This window comes from Equus asinus, chromosome 12 (assembly GCF_041296235.1).
Source record: "Equus asinus isolate D_3611 breed Donkey chromosome 12, EquAss-T2T_v2, whole genome shotgun sequence".
Classification (NCBI taxonomy): Eukaryota; Metazoa; Chordata; class Mammalia; order Perissodactyla; family Equidae; genus Equus; species Equus asinus.
In genome coordinates, this window is record NC_091801.1 from 29,340,867 (window position 1) to 29,363,254 (window position 22,388).

At 39.8% G+C, this 22,388-nt stretch overlaps 1 protein-coding gene across 1 annotated transcript in view; it reads right to left on the reverse strand.

The window, feature by feature from the left end:
* Positions 1-22,388, reverse strand: part of LOC106832852 (zinc finger protein 407-like) — a 128,306-nt gene that overhangs the window by 89,043 nt on the left and 16,875 nt on the right.

The window sequence follows — 22,388 nt, forward strand, 5'->3', positions numbered from 1 at the left end:
AAACGGAAATGTCAGGGGTAGAGTAGAATTAATGAAGTAAATTTTGGATGGGGAAAGGAACTTTATTGAAAAAATGCTTTAAAATCAATAATATTGATTTTATTTTTCATTATGCTATTTAATTCAATTAAAACATATCATTTTCCATTTACTTTATACCATGATTGGAATTTTCAGCCAAATGCCATTTGATTTGATGTTACTAAAAAGCTATCATGTACTATGGCCTCAAAGTTAATGATAACTTTTTAACTCTTTTTTCCATAACGATGACAAACCACATGAAGGCTGTTGCTCTGACCCTGCTAAAACCAGGGAACAAAAAATATATGTAAGCTATGATACCAAAAGCATGAGCAACAAAAGGAAAAGTAGATAAACCAGACTTTGTCAAAATTAAGAACTTCAAATGACATTATGTTTCAAAGGCCACTATCAAGAAAATGAAAAAAACAACTCACAGAATGGGAAAAACTTTTTGCAAATCATCTATCTCATACAAGACTGATACAGAATATAAATGACTCTTAGAACTTAATAATAAAAAGACAAATCAATTTTAAAAATGAACAAAGGAACTGAATACATATTTCTCCAAAGAAGATACGCAAATAGCCAAAAAGCACATGAAAACATAATCTACATCAGTAGTCATTAGAGAAATGCAAATCAAAATCATAATGCAATACCACTTCACATCCACTAGGATGGCTAGAATCTAAAAATCAGATAACAACAAGAGTTGATGAGGATGCGGAGAAACCAGAACCCTCATACAAAGCAGTGGGGATGTAAAACGGTGACGCCACTTTGGAAAACAGTCTGGTGGTTCCTCAGGTGATTTAAACATTGAGTTACTACATAGCCCACAATTCCACTCCTAGGAATATGCCCAGGAAAAATGAAAATGGATGTCTACACGAAAACTTGTACATGTATGTTTATAGAGCAGTATTATTCATAATAGCCAGGAGGTGGAAACAACCCAAATATTCATCAACGGATTAATGGATAGACAAAATGAGACACATCCATACAATGGAATATTATTCCGCCACACAAAGGAACGAAGTACTAATACATGCCACAATATGGATGAACCTTGAAAACACCATGCTAAGTGAAAGAAGCCGGTTACAAAAGACCACATACTATATGGTTTCTTTTATAGGAAATGTCCAGAATAGGCAAATCTATGGAGACAGAAAGTAGTCAGTGGTTTCTTAGGGCTGGCAGGGGGTGGGGGAGGGGACAGGAGACAGGGGAATGATAGCTAAAGGGTACAGGGTTTCTTTTCAAGGTGACAAAAATGATCCAAAATTTTCTGTGGTGACGGTTGTACATGTCTATGAAGATACTTAAATCCATTAAATCACAGTTTAAATGAGAGAATTGTATGGTATGTGAATATCTCCATAAAGCTGCTTAAAAATACAGAATTGTCATATATAAGCTACAATACAAAAACATCTTGTATTTGTATTTGCACTGTAATACAATTATATATTGTATCACTCTTGTAAAAGAGGGAAAAAGATAAATGTACACAGTTTTATCATACTCATAAAATGTTCACCATTTCTTCAGAATGTGTTCCAGAAAATACAATTATCTAAGAGGTTAACAGGTGTTTTGAGAGGAAAAAAATATCCTGGTCAAATAAGTTTAGAAAACTCTGGTTTGAACAAGTTTCTTTACCACAGGATTTCTCAGTACATAAGCATTTCCCAAACTAACTTCATTATAGAACCTTTTGTTTATAAAGAATCCAAAGGACCCTTTAGAAAATGCTCTTTTAGATAAAGCATCGGTTTTGCTATTCGACATTTGCAATGGAAGAGTAAAAGGAGGAGAGAAAGTAAGAAAAAATGGATCATGCATCTGTTCCAAAAACTTCACTTAGTGCCTACTATAAGCCAAGTATTCTTGGCTGTACATTCTTGAATTACAGCAAAAAATACAAAATCTCCACCTTACATTGTAATAGGTGAGACAACGTATTTATTTATTTTTTTTTGAGGAAGATTAGCCCTGAGCTAACTACTGCCAATTTTCCTCTTTTTCTGAGGAAGCCTGGCCCTGAGCTAACATCCATGCCCATCTTCCTCTATTTTTTATACGTGGGACGCCTACCACAGCATGGCCTTTGCCAAGCGGTGCCATGTCCGCATCCGGGAGCCGAACCAGCAAACCCTGGGCTGCCAGGAAGCTGAACGTGCAAACTTAACCACTGCGCCACTGGGCTGGCCCCAAGACAACGTATTTTTTAAAATAGATATCTTGTCCAATCCAGGACATCCACCTATGGTCAAGAGTCAAAGGGATTAGGTTAACTCTCATGCATCAAGCAACTAAAAAACAAAAAAACAGACAAAATCTATGAAACCACGGCACAAAACATTGCACATCAGGCACCAAAGGACAATGATCCCCAAGAGATGAGACTCAAACCAGGTGAGTCCCAGCCTACTGCCTGGAGAAGGGACGCAGGCCACAGCACAGGAAAGGGGATCCTAGCCAGAGCCCAGGGGCCTCCCAAGAGAGTTGAGGGGCAGCCAGAGTCCAGAGGGCAGAGTAAAGGAGAGGGGAGGTGCCAGGAAGAGAAGCCCAGAGACCTGGAGAGGGTCTCTCATGAGAGTCCCTATTAGATAGAGAACACCGCATCTTCCCGGAAAATTGTCTCATGTCCCTTCACACTCAGTCCTCGGTAACTCCTCCTCCCTGATGCACCCACTGCTCAGAATTCTTCCACAGCAGATTAGTTTGACCTGTTCGATTAGTTCACATAAGTGGAATCAGAAAATATGCCTTTTAGGGGAAGGAGAGTCTGGCTTCTCTCCTCAGCACAATGTTTCTGTTACAGGTATCAGCAATGTGTTTCACTCCATTGCTGAGTGGTGTTCCACTGCATGGATATGCCACATTTCTGCTGATGGACATCTGAGCTGTTTCCCGGTTTTTGGCTACTATGATAAAGCTGCTATGAATATTATTGTACAAGTCTTTTTATGAACATTTCTTGTGTTTAAATATCTAGGGGTAGTATTGCTGTGTTACAGGGTAATGTTTCTGCTTAACTTTATGAGAAACTGCCTGACTGATTTTCAAAGTGGCTGCACTGTTTTACATAGCCACCAGCAATGTCAAGAATTTTGATTGCTCCAAATCCTCACCAACCTTTGACGCTGTCAGTCTTTTAAATTTTAGTCATTCTAGAGCTGTGTAGGGCTTTAATCTGCAATTCCCTGATGACTAGTGATGTGCTGACTACTTCGTTACGTGCTTCGTGAAGGTCCTGTTAGCCTTTTGCTCATTTCTTAAATCAGTTGTCTATTTTATTATTGAGCTGGAGGACTTGCTCATGTATTCTGGATATAAATCCTTCGTCAGACACATGTTTTACAAATATTTTCTCCATTTTCATTTTATTAATGTTTTCTTTTGATAAGCAGAAGTTTTAAATTTTGATGAAATCTATTTTTTTCCTGTTCTGTTCCGTGTCCAGTTCACTTTCTGTCTCCCCCTGCTAGAATGCAAGGGCATGCTTTATTTCATCCACCCATATATCCCAAGAGCCTAGAACAATTCCAAGCACATATAAGCTACTAGAATGGACAAATACTTCATTGTGATATAAGAAATGTCTCCTATCTAAATATTTATACACAAAATGAAAAAATGTCTGAGATACACTTCAAAATAGTCCAGGAGAGGGGCACAGTGAAGGCTATGTGCTGATAATAATTAAAGCTGAGTGACAGTTATATGGGGATTCAATACACTATTCTATCAACTTTTCTATGTGTTTGTATATGTTTGAAAATGGCTATAACAAGCTATTTTTTAAAAGCTTTTAATGCTTAGTCTAAAACTGTGAATTCTCTTCCTTTCAATGATGAGTCCACCACTTCCCTTTCACCATCGCTGTGGCTCTCTGCTGCACCACCTTCAGTTGGTCGCGAGCAGGAGTTTCATCTTCAGAAGCATAAGGACAGAACACACAAACACTGGTTTATGGAAGACCCACACACACGTCTATTCAAGAGTGAATGTTCTGTTGATGACACATGACATATATTTTTGGGGACAGAAGAATGACAACTATATTAATATGCAGAAGCAAAACTTATTATCTTCTATATAATGGCTCCCAAAATTCTAAAACAAAAGGAGAAAATGTTTCTACATGTGTTATTTCCAAATTGATGTTTTAAGTTAATGAAATAATTCATCATCTCATTATATCAAGAAAGAACAAACATTCAACAAATATATATTGAGTGCCTAGCATATGAAAGGAAGTACACTGATATGAACCCATTCTTTGCCCTCACTAGGCTCATATTCTATTAGAAGCCATGTGACATATACACAAAGGAACTCACACAAGGCCAAACAGGATCACGTGTGTGATATACACTAAGATCTATAGCAGTATAATGAGCAAGAGATCCTACTCCCAAGTAGAATAGCTGGCTAAAATAGTAGAAATGTTATTTCAGCTAAACCTTGAAGAAACTAAAACCATTTTTGTCTTTTGTTGAGGAAGCAGACAGGAAGAGTTAAACATCTCAAGTAGAAGGAAGGGATTAGGTAAAGCCAAAAACACACACAGTGAGTGTGCAAGGCCGTGAGCAGTCCAGACAGCGACAGCACTGGCTGTCTACTGCACAGCAACTTAAAACAAAGGCAAATGACCAGCCCGGACCAGATCACAGAAGGCTCTGACTTCAAAGCTGGGATTTATCCAGTAGCGTCAGTGGGGAGTCACCAAAACACAGCACTGCTTTAGGAAGGTTAATTTTTCACTACACAGGACATAGTATAGGTCGAGAAAGTCTAGAGACAGAAAAAGTACATTCTAATAGTTTAACTGATAAAGCCCAGAACTAGAATGATGTCAGTAAGCAGGAATGCAAGGTGATTTAATAAGTATCTTAAAGTGATCTAGAAAAGTATCTTATAGTGATCTACAGGAGATTAAACACAAATGAGGAAACTTATGCAAATATAAATTAAAAGGAAAAATCTTCATCAGAAAGCTTATTAGAACAAGTACCTTGTAACCAATGGACACAGGGGATGGGGTCTTTCTTAAAGAAGAATTCAAAAATCACCCAATTGGGACGGACCGTTTAAGGGCTCATTTTTCTGGAGACAGATTTCGTTTACTCATTCAACAAACACTTATTGCAAGCCTACTGTGTACCAGAAAGCATCGTTAATTCCCTCAAGAACAAAGCAAACAACAGAACACGCAGGGGATTCACTGTTGGCTCTTAGAAAGGCATCATCTCTGTCCTCTCTGAGAGAACTGGTACATGTTCCACTGGAGAAAGAAAATGAGCCTCGAATTTCTTCCCACAATTAGGTTTCAAGACTCACAAGACATTGCAGGTGTTCAGACTACAATAATGAGATACGTTCTTCCCAAATCTTAAAGCACATGCTGCCTATGCAAATTCAACAACATCCAACTCCACAAAGATTTTCAAATATGCAATTCCACTCAGACTATCAACTCTTATCCAAATTCTCAACTAGCTGTTCCTTGACTAAAAAAAAGTTACATGTAACTTGATCTTCAGTGTTACCCATAAAAAATTACTAGATCAGCAAGAAACTCCCAAAAGAAAGTCCCTGCTCTGACTGAAACAGTCTCTGCTATGGTTTAAAAAGAAGAAAGAAAAACAAAAACACTTGCAAGAAAGAAATCGAAACACTCCTATGCTCTTTAAGAACAATAATAAAACAAATCAATAGCAGCCTTCTGATGACACCTGGTGGCCGCTTCTCACAGGAAGTTCCTTTCAGCATTTTAAAGAAATTATTCCAGGAAACGTTAACAGTTCTCAACCACTTCACATGCTATCTTGACTATGGGCAGCACACATGAAGTCTCTCCCCTCATTTCCCTCCTTTTTGTTCCAGTTTTCACTTATCCCAATCTTGTCTTCACTTCTCTTTTCATCTCTTTTCTCTATTCTAACCAGTAGACATTAAGGCAGCTTGAACTTGCTTTCTGTCTCTTTCTCACACCCTCACACACACACACACACACTCACAGACATCCTCTCTCACTGGTACAAGGCCACCCACACAGGAAACCACCTTCTCCCTGCCTCCATCCCACGCCATCTCACCCTTCACCCCTCCTAGACTTACCCAAATTAGTGGTGCAAGCAGTGTGCAGTTAGCACGTGTTGGCACCAGGCCCATGGTAAAGTCACAACAGGGGATAGTGTGCAGCATGGCTGGTGTGCACACATGTGCATTTATAAAAGCTCCCAATGCTCTTTTGCCCTTTCCGTTTGAGGAGCTCAAAAAAGGACGAACTCCAGAAGTTGTGAAGATCCTACAGCACAGGCTCCTCCTGGAAGTGCAAGGTAGGACAGGTAAGACTTCCTACAAGCCTATTGCGAGCTGAGCAAGACAGGAATAAACGGAAATTAGTGGACTGCTCAGATCTCTTTCTTAATCTACCATTTTCAATTGGACTTTTTATTGAAAATATATGTCTTATACTATTACCTGATTTAATAAAGTACCATTAAGTCCATACATAGTCTGTTCATGAGAAAATTGTAGTATTAGTTGTCGTTACAAAACACCATGTGCATAACCTAAGGGGAACCAAAGGGAGCTGTGCTTTATGTAATCCTCCTCTCACCACACTCTCCCATCAGAAACAGCAATTTGTAACAGAGACCACAAAATAAAGTATCTGATCCTACAAAGAAAAAAATCACTCTTCTATGAAAATGCTAACAGTCACAAGTTGAATAACTTCTCCCGTGACAAAAGAGTAAAATTTAACACCCTAAAAACCATTTATTGGTAACATCAGAAGCAATTTTACCACAAATGGATGTGTAACATAGTTGTTTATTCACAATGGGATCAGCTCCTGAACACCTCCTGGTCCAGCCAAACCCACCTCCTCAAAGTGCCAGGGACAGGCTGCATTGCATTCCTAAGGGTAAGTCTGTTAACTCTACCTTCCCCCACCAGGAAAATGCCTGTGGCGATTCAGAATGAGTCCACAAATTCTCTGACACTCCCTTCACAAGGTGGAGCCTAATTCCCTCCCCTTGGTGTGGGCTGGCCTTGGTGACCAAGTGCTTGCAAGGGACAGAAAACAGTGGCAGTGAGGGTTTTTGGCTCTGGAGACAGTCACAGAGGTGCCGGTATCCTGCTTGCCCCCTCTCTTGATCACTCCGCCCAGGGAAGTGGGGGACCTGTCGCAAGAACACTTCTGCAGCCTGTGCACATGGAGGCCCAGGGGGCAAGGAACCGAAGCCTCCTACCAAGAGCCAAAGAGGAACTGGGGCCTCCTGCCAACAGCCATGGGAGCGAGCTGCCTGGAAAGCAGCTCCTCCAGCCCCAGGCAAGCCTTCAGATGATTGCAGCGCCTACAAAATCCTGACTGCAGCCACAACCAACTGGGTAATGAGCCTACTCCACACCCTGACCCACAGAAACTAGGGGATAATAAATGCTTATTTGCTTTAAACCACTAAGTTCTGACATAATTTGTTACACATCGGTAGATAACTAATATAATGCCCTCTCTCTCCTTTGCACCTTGTCAAGAGTAGATAGGGTTCAAGTTCACCCCTCGTTTGTATATATTTTACATAGATTTCCTTTCCTATACCCTCCAACCTTTAACAAGAATGTTCTATACTATCACAATAGTATTACGGTACATGGGAGGAGGTCCATGAAGTACACTGGTTGAAGAGAAGAATTCCCATCAAACTTCTGAAAGATTTCAAAACTTAATAAACTGACATTTACATTTATGCCTCTCCCACTACCAAAACCAGACTTGACACGGCTTACAATGAAAAACTGGGATACTAAAATCAAGTTATTAAAGAGCTAACTAACAAAGACATGAGGTAGAGAGTTTTAAATTTAGATTTATATGGAATAAAAGAAATGTCTTCATGTTTCCTGAAAAACCTCATTTTGGATGAAGGCATTCATTCTTATTGGCCCCTAGAATCATTTATAGCAAACAACTTGCCTCAAAGATAACAGTAGCCATGAGTTCCTGTCCAGCTAAGCTCAGAAATGTTAGCAACCTCTATTTCTACTCTTCCCCAAACCTGATGGGGCGGCCCATGCAGTAAACACCTATACAGCCACATGCCACTGGGGCTGAATGAGTCACAATCCTTTTGGCCACACAGAATACAAAACTTCCTAACCCTCACCCTCACCTAGCAGGAGGCATTCAAACTTCGGAGATGTAGGGGCCTCTGGTCACAGGACTCACATCTGATTAGGTTCCACCTCCAAAGCATCTCACATGCCATGTCTAGCCTACTTCTAAAAATAACCTTCCCCAGCCAGAGTCCAAGGACAAACCGAAGACAAGCTACAACTATGTGCTCTTAAGCCCAAATAGTCAGAGTAAATAAAACTATCGACGGAGAGAAAAAAATTCGCACTCAAGTCAGAAGAGAATACTGTTCCTATTTCACGGGATACCCATGTTCTGTTTCAAATACCTAATTTGATTTTGCCTGCAAGTTAAAAATTAGAATATTTGTTTAGTGCTTAAGTTAGAGCTAAAACAATCATTAAAAAGCCATACTAATAGGGATCAAGCCATGGTGACTGTAACAGAATAAACAGACCTCACCCCTTTCATTATCAAACAGTCTCCCCTTCCCAACACTACTCGTGAGGATGTAGTTAACAGCAACATAACGTGACAAGTCATGGGACAAAAATAAACTGTAACATTAGCCCAGTTTTCTTACTAGGCCATTTCTTTTATTAAAATGTTCCTACACTTCAAGTACTATTTTCCAAATACATTAAATTGATCCAGTAATAAAGTCAATTTTATGACGATCTTAACCACCTCTGACAAAGCTATCTTGTGTAGTAGGAAAGATTTTACACAAAAAGATAAAATTCAATATATCTCCTTTCAAAATGTATTTTTAAAATTAATCCTTTGTTAATATTTCCATCTAATTGTTTTCATTTTTTTAAAAAGGAAGAAAATTCTTATTGGAACAGGAAAACAGCATAAAAAAGGGAAAATTCTATGAGTAAAACAGAAAATGAAAAATTTCAATGCTATTAAAAGCAGACACACAGGATCATTCATGTGTCGCATGCCATTTGAAAAGGTTGTTTTATTATCAATGTAACTAATCACAATGAAACCATCTCTTACAACTAAAGACATTATAACGAATTTTCTTCACAGCTACAGAGAGATGAGATTTGCTGTTTCACATCAAATAGCACAGGCTACATAAATTCTTCTTCCTATTTATTGTAAAATATAATTTCATCCATAAAATCAGTCATGAAATATTAAAACTCAAACAACAGAATTTATATCCTTTTCTTAATTTAGTTTAAACGGTCTATTCGCTAAAAAAGGGGGGAGGTTTGCAATCACACACATCTCTAGATTCTTTCACCATCTCAGCAGGTTCTCTCTATAAACGTTATGCCATGCATTCGAGAATGCTATCATTTTTCTGTAACTTTCCTGATCCCCTTTTCCTTAGTATTCACCTAGCAGAACTGCATTTCCATTTTCAAGTTTTCCCTCTAAATTCTCCTTCTGAATTCCATTTTGCTGCTTTTCACTAAAGCTCTGTCAGTGTCTCTCACATCTCACTCACAATTAATTGTTATAAATGAGAAAAGGGCAAATAATCTCCAAAGTTTAAATGATTGTCCTTTGACTATTTTAACATACTCCTGTTTTAACTGATCTGACACAAATTACAAAATTAACTCATCTGAAGTTCTATCATTTTTCCTTTATTTATCTTGCCTGCTTTTATTATCCTGTCTGCTGGTATAGGGTGTTAATGATTCAAATAATAAAAAATGGGTAAAGGAAGTCAGGAGCGAAAACAGGACTATATATGAAGTTAGACTCTTCAAAAGGAAAACCAAAAAGACTAAGTTTCAATGTGCTCAATGTCTTTAGTGTATAAGACTCATCTACAAAGTTCTGGAACACCTGAAATAAGCAACTTGCTTTTCAACTTCAAAGACAGATGTTTAGAACAAATTTAAAGTATTAATTTGTACACCAAGAGACAAACTTATCAAAATGACGGAAGAAGTTAACATTTAAATTATATATAAATCCAATGGTTTAGGCAAATTCTAGAACTTTAAAACCATATAAGAGGGGACAGAAGAAGCACGTGGGTACTTCCTCAGCTACCAAGGATCGCCAGGGCACCCCTCCAACAAAGTACTCTTTCCTGCTGACACTGATAGGAAATGTCCCCAGGACAACATCTTACATACTCTCAAGTGAACAAAAAAATATGGGCAAATAAAAGGAGAAGAGGAGGAAAGTGCAGAAAACTTCCCTACTGGAATTCTTTCCTCAATACCTGAAATTGAAGTCACTAATCTAACAACGCTTCCCCGGGCCGTTCAAGCCTCATTATCTTCTTCACCCTCGGATCACGGGATTATCAAATTCTTTCTCTACCACAAGTATCAGTATTTTCCAAGATTTTTGTATCTTAATTTCACGTTCATTAGCACTTCCTTAGGCCCATTCCTCACTAACTTTAGAAGCACATCCTGCTTAACACTGTTCAAAGATTATTTAAACACACTGTTTTTGTTGTCCCTCAGTCACAAACAAATGTAGATATTAATCAAACAGAATACTCATCTGTGATAGGAAAAAGCTATAACCAAAGCCCTGTTAGACACAGTACTTCCGCTAGTTTCCTGTGACTGCATCTATTTCTATTAGAATTTTATGGATTAAGCACTGAAGATCCTAAAAAATAATATTCATTATGTGAACAGTATTTCCCAAGTATGATAGAAATATCACTAGTGGCGTTTAAAATAAAGTTATCTACCACATGTTGGGATTTTTAAATAAGTATGTATTATTCAAATAGATATTAGGAAAAAATAACACACCAATCTATGACTCCACATGTATTACTTCTTATGACAATGCTAAGTTTTAAAAAAAAAAAAGTGAGAAAGGGGCCGGCCCTGTGGTGTAGTGGTTAAGTTCGGCACACTCCACTTCAGCGGCCCAGGTTCATGGGTTCAGGTCCGAGGTGCAGACCTACACCACTCATTGGCCATGCTGTGGCAGCATCCCACATGCAAAATAGAGGAAGACTGGCACAGATGTTAGCTCAGGGAGAATCTTCCTCAAGGAAAAAAAGGAAGCTTGGCAACAGACGTTACCAAACAAACAGAACAACAAACAAAATACAAGAGTGAGATAAAATGCTGTGGTATAAAACACAGCAAAAACAATGAAGGAGTAGGGAAATGATTTAAGTTTGGAAAATGCCACATCATACATACCTTATACATTTGCTAATTTTTCAATTATGTAAATTCTAGGAAATCAATAAAAACCAATAATTCTTAGCCCTAAGATCATTATTAAACAAGAGTGCTCTGAAGATCAGTCTCTCCTCCACTGCTGGCAACCTTCACAGTTGGCATCACAAATCCTCATTCACCAGTTTTCACATGAGTAGTAGCCTCCTTCAGATTACACCTCTAAGAAAGTACTGCAGCCTAATAAAACGTCTCAACTCTGTCACATCACACGTCTACATTCTGAGGAACAGATAACAGAATTATACATGTGGATAAGGAAAACTGCAGAATACTAATTTTCTACATACTCAGAACCTGCCTTTCCTTTGAGATTTGGATACACTGGCTAGAATCCATCTAACAAGAAGATAATGCCCTAATACCATACTGGTATAAAAAGTGCACTGACAACTGGCCAAATCACAAGAGAAGTCTCTCTCTCGCTCTGGTAAACTTCCACGGCAGGTGTTCCTGGTCAGCAGGCGGTCTGTTCCAGGCCCACTCAGGGATCCTGGCTCCTTCCATCTTGCAGCTCTGCCCTGGAGCTTCCTCATTCCCTGCATTCAGCTGACTGAAGAAAGCAAGCCTGGAAGCAGCAGACTCTTGATAAAATATCATCGAGACGTGCTCTGAGACAATTCTCCATGTCCCAACCAGCTCTGCTTCCATCTGCTGACCTTTGACTTTCAGTATCTGGTCAGATAACTAACAGTAGTCTTGCAATCTTGACTCAAAAGCAGTGTTGGGACCCAGGGCAGACTGCCCCCAAAGTATGCTACAATGGCACACTGATTATTTTGACTTAGTTATTTGAGAAGCAGCTGATGCAAAAATTGCACTTTGACCCTTTCCATTTCCCCCTGAAAGCAGCAAACGAATGTCCCATGTGAAAAACAGCTTCCTCACGAGGCTGACCCAACGGCATAAGGGTTAAGTTGGCGCGCTCTGCTTCAGCGGCCCAGGGTTTGCAGGTCCGGATCCCGGGGCGGACCTAGCACCTCTCATCAAGCCACACTGTAGCGTCATCCCACATAAAACAGAGGAAGATTGGCACAGATGATAGCTCAAGAACAATCTTCCTCAAGCAAAAAGGGTGGGGCTAGGAGGGGGTGGAATTCAGGGCGGAGAGGCCTGTATAAACACACCTTGTTACTTTTTTACTAATTTACCACCACAAGTCCAAACTCTGCTTAGATTGCTTACTAATGAAGCACCCAAACCTAAGTATCTTTGTCCTGTCAAATCCTCACAAATTTAGTGTTTCTGTGTGTAAAAAGTATAAAAGCTGCCTGCTTTGGTCACTTCTGAGCGTTAATTTTATGATCTCCCACGTGTACATTAAATTCCAGTTTTCTCTTTAATATGTCTTGTGTTAATTTTACTATTATGCCAGCCACAAGAACTCAAGAGGAATAAGGGGGAAATTTCCCCCTCCCGGACAGGGGCATCTACCACTTCCACTCATACCTGCTTCGCTGCAAGGGAATCTGAAAAGTGAAACCTGGAGCTGTAGAACTGTATCTTATGGAAGGACAGAACTGATTTAGATGGACAGCTAGCCATCTCTGCCACATACCAATGCCCAAAAATTATCATACCGCTTGTCACTCTACCATTAATGAAGGCTATTCGAGACCTTCGACAACCTTTTCTGAGAAACGCAACTGTCCCTGGAAGAGCATGCCTGGACTTACTACCTCCACATCTGTAACACAAGGGAACCACAGACAATACCAATCATTTATCAATTTAGCTAATCAGCCAAACATGAATCCCTTGGTCCCACCCATGGAGAGATCCTGATTAAGAGAGTCTGGGGTAAGGACAAGGATCTGTAGTTTCAGAGAGCTCCCTGAGTGATTCTGATGAGCCAGATTTGGGACCCCCTGGAGTAAAGTCCCTTCTAACTTCAAAAAAAATAATATAAAACTAACACATATTTACTAGACAGAGAGCTGAAGTGTGGAGAAGAGGGGAAAAAAGGAGAAGAAAGGTGAATCAGGAAGGAGAGTAAACAAACTGCACTCAATAGGGATGTCACACAGGGATTCCAAAACAATCTCTCATGCAAAATGACTCTGAGGAATGTCACTTTTAGCAAACACTGCCTCCACCTCCCACCCTGAAATCCTAGGGTGTTAAACACCACCCATACGGAAAACCAGATTACAGACCCTGAAGATTCTTAATGAAAACCATTTGGTCTCACTTTTTGAAAGGCTATAATTCCTACTACCTCTCCTCGAATGATCTAAATTGTCTAAGCTATTTGTAAAAGTAGATTACCACCTCAGTTTAAATTCTAATGGTTTTATAGTTATATGAACTTCTGTAACTGTGATTTCTCATTCTAGAATAATTGATCCAATAATACGCATCCAATTCTGGTCCGGAATCCACAATCAGCAGAAATCACAAGTGAATTACACACTTTGAAAGAAGTGGTTTGTTGCTTGCTCTAGGTTTAAAACACAAAGTTTCCATTATCCTTAGTAACTGACAAGCATGCTGGGCTTTGGCTACATTTGATGATTACACTGCTGTTATTCCAAATGCATCAAACAATAAATATCTTTTTCCTATTAGGATTCCTATTACCTTACTTGTTTTTATTTAAAACTTTTTGTGTTTTTGTTTAAAGGGGGGAAAAGCATATAAGAGAAAATAAAAGAGAAATAGGAACATGCAACACATTGAAAAGCACTGGCAATTAAGACTGAGATTATCCAGCTTCAGCAAAATGCATCTGAAACTAGAAGAGCTGAAGTACTTAAAATTTGTTTCAAGAAGCCTATGTTCTACATTTGCCCATAAGGGATCTCCAACAAGCACTACATGTGTCTCAAATGCAGACATCCCTGCTATGGAAGGACTCTCCTGGCTGTCAGCTTAGTAAGGGGCTGACTCTGCTGGAATGTATGACATTACACAATTACAAATGCTTGACAGTTCATGTGGTTTAGACAATTTGAGCACTCTGAATTGAATACCAAACAAAAACAGTAGTGCTATTTGGTTTCATATCATTTGACTTATGGCTTCTGGAACATCTTTTAATTTTTTCTGTATTTGTTCATTTTAAGGAGTGACTGTCATACTACGGTGGCTTAAAATAAAGTTTACAATATAACCAATGTTTATCTAAGAAATAGTCCTCATAATATGAGATAATTATGATACAAAAAAATTATCAAAGGCTAGAAAACAATAGGCAAAGGGAGAGTCCCCCAAAGTGCCCTTTTTAGCAACCAATTGCCTAGGCAAAGAAGTAAGATTTCCCAAATCCTATGGTGTGATCTTACCAATTTCTAATGAACTGGAAGAGGCAATCCTTAAAACTAAAAACAAAATGCAATTACTTTTCTGCTTTAGGGACTCAGCATCTGCTAGAATGACAGTCATATACGCTGGTTTAGAAACAAACCTACTAAGATAAAGACAGCAACTTCAAAAATGCGGGTATATACAGCCTTCCCTCTCCACAGTCTTCCACACTCCCATTCCTATTTTGACTTTTCCTTTTTGTCTCGAAACTCCAACGCTCTCAGGCATAACACTCTTGTCTGGCTGTCCTCTCCCTCTGACCAGGTCTGACAGTGTTTAGGAGTCAGACAGCCTCTACCGTTTTCACCTCTGTATCCACACACACCTTTCCTCCCCTAGGAAACAGGAGTCGTGGTACCAACCCCCATATGCTCACTGTGAGGCTCAATCCTCAGTTAACTGAGGATAAACTCAGTGCGTAATGTCCTTAGACCAGTGTTTGGCACCTGGCAAGTGTTCAGCAAGTATTAACCATCATCATCATCAAAAACAATCTTCTGTTTGATATCCCTACTGCTGAAAGTAATTTCAGACCATAATGCTGCAAGAACATATCTTCTCCACCATCACCCCCACCAGATCTTTTTCATACAAACTGAATAGTCCCTGTGTAGACAGACTTCGCAAAAAGAAAAGACATAAGTGTATGTTTTTTAAAAATTTGGCAGGTACAAAAAATAATTTGAATATGTGCGCGGCACTAAGCATAACATAACAAAACCCTGAGTACAGATCACAGTTTAGGAAAATTAAATTCAGGGGGCCAGCCCCATGACCAAGCAGTTAAAATTCTGCACACTCAGCTTCAGGAGCCTGGGTTCACAGGTTCGCATCCCAGATACAAACCTACTCCACTCATCAGCCATGCTGTGGAGGCATCCCACACACAAAACAAAGTGAGACAGGCAACAGATGTTAGCTCAAGACGAGTCTTCCCCACCAAAAAAAAAAAATTAAATTCCTATCTTTCAGTTCCGTTTCGGGATCCCTATCACCTTCTCTCTTCTAATAGAGCTACCCACTAATTTGAATGTGTTTGTAATTAATCTGTTTTATTACTTTGCCATATCTGTATTCCTAACAGTATGGACTTTTGCTTTACATGTTTCAAAACTTTAAAAAAGGAAAAATACTATGTGCATTCTTCTGGAAGTAGCTTTTTTTTATTCAATATGATATTCCTGACAATAATCCTCAGTGGTGCAGGTGGCTAAAATCCATTCAGTTGCACTCCTACAGGAATACAATTTATCCATTCTCCTCTGATGGACACTGCTTCCAGTTTTTGCCTTTTACAAACAGTGCAACTGTGAGCATTCTTGTCATGTCCTCAGGCACTCACATACATGCGTTTCTCTGGGGCAGCAGTTTGCCAATTTTTGCATGCATTAAACCACCTGAACGGCTTGTTAAGACTGAAAGCTGGCTCATCCCCAAAGCTTCTGATTCAATAGGTCTAGGGTGGAGCCCCAAAGTTTGCATTTATCATAAGTTCCTGTGAGATGCTGAAAACACAATTTAGAAGCACTGCTCCAGGATAAAGACCCAGGAGTAGAATCACTGGGTCAAAGTGTACATCCATCTTTAACTTTACTACGTAATCCCAAAGTTATGGTACCAATTTGCAATCCCACCAGTTGTGTGTAAGCATTCCAGTTATTTCCGACCTTCCTAAACAGCAGACATTGTCAGATTTTTACACTGGTGCCAACCCAATGTTATGAAACTATACACCACGTTGGTCCTAAACTGCCTTTCCCTCATTACTAATGAAGTCGAGAATCTCTGCATGCAGGTTTCCTCTTCTGTGAGATGCCTACTTGGGTCATAGGCCCATTTTTCTATTGTTCTTACTGATTTGTCACTGTTTACCTTTCTAGATACAATCCTTTCTCAATAATACGTACTGAAAATATCTATTCTCACTTGTGACTTGTCTGTTCACTTTCTTGATGGTTTCTTTTCATAAACACAAGCTGTCAAATTAAGGCTGTCAAAGCGGTCAATCTTTTCCTTTATGGTCTACACCTTCTGTGATCTGTTTAAGAAGCTCTTCCTTGTATTAGAGTCACACAATTACTGTCCTACATTGTCTTCCAAAAATTTCATAGTTTTGCCTTCTGTATTTAAGCCTTTAATTCACCTGTAGTTGATTTTTTTGAATGATATGAATTAGAAATGTATCCCACTCTCAAGAAGTTTCCTATTGGCTAAGGCCCACAGATATGACCAACTATAACTTCAGAGAGGATAATGATTCCTGTTAACCCCTACCTTATTGAGGTTTATTCTGCTCTCTCATCGAGGCAAACCAAAAACTGGATAATTTCAATACGGAAAACTTGGAGGGATATTAGCAAATTAGTCAGACTATGATCCCCACCCCACCATACTCCAGGAAGAATCCTTAAAAATACCACAAAAAAAAAAAGAGGCCAGCCCTGTGGCCAAGTGGTCAAGTTTACACACTCCGCTTCAGCAGCCCCAGCTTTTGACAGCTCGGATCCTGGGTGCAGGCAGGGCCATGGCACCACTCACCAGGCCAGGCTGAGGCAGCGTCCCACAGAGCACAACCAGGAAGGCCTACAAGTACAATACACAGCTATGCACTGGGGAGCTTTGGGGAGAAGAAGAAGAAAAAAAAAGGTGCAAATCGTAAAAACAAAAAAATTTTTTTTAACTCTAAATTTAGTCTTATTCTAAAAAACTGAAAGTTGAGCATTGGGGAAAGTGTGGCAAAATGAGCATTCTCAACAGTACTGGCTGGAATATAAATCTATACAAACTTTCTAGAGGGTTATTTGCAATATATCAAAAGCCTTAAAATACATATCTTCTTTGAGCTATCAATGACTCTTTACAGAACTTAAGGAAACAACTGAACAAAGTACATATTTAGGAATATTCACCATGGAACTCTTTATAATAGAAAAAATTGGAAACAACCTCATCTCCAAAAACGCAGGATGGGTTACAGACGTAGATGCTGCAGCACATCCATATAGGGTCATGCGCCATCTAAGGACGTTTCAGTCAACAGTAGATCACGTAGATGATGGTGATCCCATGAGATTAGTACCATAGAGCCTACATGTGTAGGAGGCTATGATAGAAGAAAATTTTATATATTGAGGTGTATGGGGAAGCCATTCTGGTTTAAATGCGATTTGGACTAAATTTTATTTAAACCAAAGAAGCCTGACTTACAGCCTGTCAAATGTTCGTTGTATATTGTCCCAAAATAAAGAATGTACTCTTTTTTTTCCAATATTTTTTTTCTGCTTTACCTCCCCAACCCCCCCCCCGTACACAGTTGTATATCTTAGTTGCAGGCCCTTCTAGTTGTGGGATGTGGGACGCCGCCTCAACGTGGCCTGATGAGCGGTGCCATGTCCGCGCCCAGGATCCGAACCCTGGGCCGCCGCAGCGGAGTGCGCGAACTTAGCCACTCAGCCACAGAGCCGGCCCCAGAATGCACTCTTTGAAGGTAAGAACCAATGCCTCTCTTCTTATGACACCAGTACTTTTTGAAGGTAAGTGTCCTTTCCCATGACACTGGGGTCATGCAGACCCACTGTGTATGTACTAATCTATAACAAAGTATCTCCTTGAACCCTTGAAAGAATGTACCCCTGTCACACTTGATGTATGTCTGTTTGGAAATGGTATATAATGGTGCTGAAAAATCACTCTTCTTCACAGCACTTACGAAGGCTGCACTCCCAGGCTGCAGTCCTCAGCTTGGCTCGAATAAAACTCCCCCCTGTAGAATGATTATTGATTATTCGTGTCAACAGCTCGACCATCTAGGTTTGTGAAAGTACACTTTATGATGTTTGCACAATGATAAAATCACTTACTGACACATTTCTCAGAACGCATCCCCATTGTTAAGCAAGGCATGACTATAGTGAAATACTATGATGATTACGTAGCTGTGTTAATGTGGAAAGATGTTTCCAATAGTCTGGTAATTTCTAAAACCAGTTAACAAGATGCACATATGATATTCTTTTATTCTCAAATATTTATGGAGTGCCTTGTGTATGCCAAGCACCAAGCAAGTGACTGGTAAACAAAAAGAGATCTGTTCCCTGCTTCTAAGGAGCTTACGAGCTTTGGAGGGGGATGAGGGGGAGGGAGACAGGCCACATATATATCTTCCAACTGACTCCTGTTGGGATATTAAAGGAATATACAGTTTGAAAATAGAGACAATTTATATGTGTCTATGTATCTATGTAATATCTCCAGCACTTCATCAGCATAGTCTACAAAGAGAACACACACACTCAGCTGTATGGACTAGGAAGTGGGTCAACAAGAGGATACTTGGAGCAACTGCCTTGTGATGAACTGAAGCACACAAATCTTCTACAAAAATGCTCTAGGGAGAATCTTAAGAAACGCAATGTAGTTATGGAAAGTCATCCACTGGAAGACAGATGCGAGACAGATCGCAGAACCACAGAAAAAGAATTGGAACAAAGAGCTTCCGCTGTTGACAATTCAAGACTAAGACTGACCAAGATCAGGTACAAGTTCTTGAACAAATAACTGTTCTTCTAGAAGTCTACAGCTTTACCCTTCCCTACTATGTTGGGATCTAACAAATAATAATGAAGCCTCCAAGATAAGAAAGATCTCATAATTAGGGTCAGGCTCAAAGGATTCTGACATTCTATATTCATTTCATTTAAACATCTGCACTACAATCAGTAAACTTATGAGAGTCATTAATTACAAAGGGAAAATTTTTTTCTTTAGAGCACAGAAACATGTCAGACACCTCAACCAAGAGATCAAAAGTTAACATTCACCAGCGATAAGACCTATCTACATCACACATGTGCCAATATGATGTCCTGAGAAGGGAACAACCTCACCACTGTGGTATTCTTGTCACAAAGGCTTAACCCTCAATTTAATCATGAAAGAACACCAGATAAATCCAAACTGAGGGACATTCTGCAAAATAACTGACCGGTACTCTGGAAAAGTACCAAGGTCACGAAAGATAAAAAACTGTCACAAATTGGAAGAGACCAAGGAGACACCATAACTAAATGCAGTGTGGGCTACTGGACTGCATCCTCGACCAGAAAAAAGACATCAGGGGTGAAACCCGAATAAAGACTTTAGATTAACTGTATCAACTGCCTGGTTTCAATAACCGCACTATGGTTACATAAGATGCTAACAAAGGGACGCTGGGTCTAAGGTATATAGGTATTCTCTGGGCTATTTTTGCCATTTTTTTCTACTTCTATAATCATTTCAAAGTAAAAAGTTTGTAAAAATAATTTCAGATGAATGATAAAGAGATATGGGGGATCACTCAATAACTCTTACATAAAATATGCTACCTCCTCGGGGCTGGCCCTGTGGCTGAGCGGTTAAATTCGTGCGCTCCACTGCAGGTGGCCCAGTGTTTCGTTGCTTCGAATCCTGGGCGTGGACATGGCACTGCTCACCAAACCACGCTGAGGTGGTGTCCCACATGCCACAACTAGAAGGACTTACAACGAAGAATCTACAACTATGTCCTGGGGGGCTTTGGGGAGAAAAAGGAAAAAAAAAATGCTACCTCCTCCAATAATTGTGCTAAAAAAAAACCGAATAATTGCAAATAAGGCGTAAACCAGAATAATCTGTAAGTATTCACTAAAAACCTGTGATTGGGATAATCTAGAGAGCCGACTAACTTTCCTAGGGCACTGAAGTCTCTCCAGATAAATAATCTACCTCATTTTCCCTATTAATCTTTTTTAATTCAATTCAACTTATATTTATTTAACATCTACAATGGGCATGGAACTGTGCTGGGGCCTGATAAGATTTTGATACATTAAGAACATTTCAGTACACAAAATGAGAAAGAAAAACATAGAGTAACAAAACTGGAAGGAACTTTTCACTCCCACACAATCTAGCAATCAATACCCGCAACCTTTTTAGTGTGATTGCTGCTAAGAGCTCAAGTGTATCCCCTTCAGCATAAGCGGTTCTGACCTCTACAATTATCTCCAAAAATTATCCCTGAAGATGCCAAAATGAATCTCAAACATACGCCATTTCTAGTACTTTGTTTCATCTAATCATTATGTTGTTGGTGCATTACAGTACACAACACAAAATTAAAGAACTTGATTCTCTGAACGTCAAGGAAGGGTCAAGCTGGTATAAACCCACAGACGTTTACTTACTATCCTCTTAGAAGAGGTCAAAGGCAACATCACATAAGGCCGGGGTTCTGAAAGGGTGCCCTCAGAGTCAGCAGCTTTCACATCACCCAGGAACTTGTCAGAAATGCAAATTCTCAGTCCCAGTCCAGACCTGCTGATTCAGAGACCCAGCCCAGCATCTGCGTTTTCACAAGCCCCCCCAGCTGACTCTGATGCACCATCAGTTTGAGAAGCACTGATGGAACAGCAGAAAGACTGGCCCGTGAATCTGGAGGACTGATTCCAATCCTTGCTCTGCCACTCACCTCTACAATGCATTAGCCGCTCAGCTTCTGTGGGGCTCAGCCTCCTGATCAGTGAGGGAACTGCAATAGCTCCCTACCACAGTCCTTACACCCTAATTTGATAACCACGAAAGCATTCATTTGTATAAGGCCTAAAAGTGAAAACACCACTGCAGTATTTCACCACGTACTTCTCTCTTTCATCCAAATGAAACAATTAAAATTTCTTCTTGGCATCCACCAGCCTCTGAATCAGACTTAACATATCTAAAATAATTTCTTCTGATTTTAAATAAAATTGTGTTTACTACTTTGCTGTAGCAAAAGCCATATAAATGCTAATTTTACAGTTTCCTAGTTAGTTCTCTATCAAGCCTATTTTGGAGCAATTCCTCATAATAACAAAAATTCCAAGAAACCCACCTACTACAGACTGAATTGTGCACCCCCGCCCCCTCCCCCCCACACACACAATTTGTATGCCGAAGCCCTAATCACCAATGTGATGGTATTTGGAAATGAGGTCTTTGAGAGGTAATTAGGTTTAGATGAGGTCAGAACGGTAGGGTCTCCAAGACGGGATCAGCGTCTTTAGAAGAAGAGGAAGAGAGACCAGAGTTCTCTCTCCATCTCTGCCATGTGAAGACACAGCAAGAAGGTGGCTGTCTGTAAGCAAGGAAGAGCCCTCACCAGGAATCAGCACCTTGATCTTGGACTTAACCTCCAGAACTGGGAGAAGTAAACGACTGTTGTTTCAGCCACCTGGGGTTATGGTGTTTTCCTAGAGCAGCCCACAATGACCAACACACTCACTCAAAATACCCCTCTGCTGTGGGCATAGTTCAGAAGAACTGTGCTCCATCCTCGCATAAAGAATGTGTGTGATCAGACCACTGAAGTACTCAGCAACTATGAAAGAGAAAGAATTTTAAAATGTACAGATCTAGATACTTCCATTACTAAGAAACACAGCTTAATTTCATCTCCTAGTCATGGATTTATAAACCGGGATTCTTCCCACACCCTGTGGAAACTATGACAAAAACCTCTCAGAGGAGATGTGAAAAAGAGGGAGAGAGGAGAATCAAATAAGAAGAGTCCGTTTTATAAAGGTTAGAGAGTTCTCTTCGAACACAAACCTAGGTAGCATGAATGTGGGCAGAAATGTCCCATCAATCAAGTGAATACCCACTAATCCTTGAGACCTAACTCAAACGCTGTATCCTGCAAG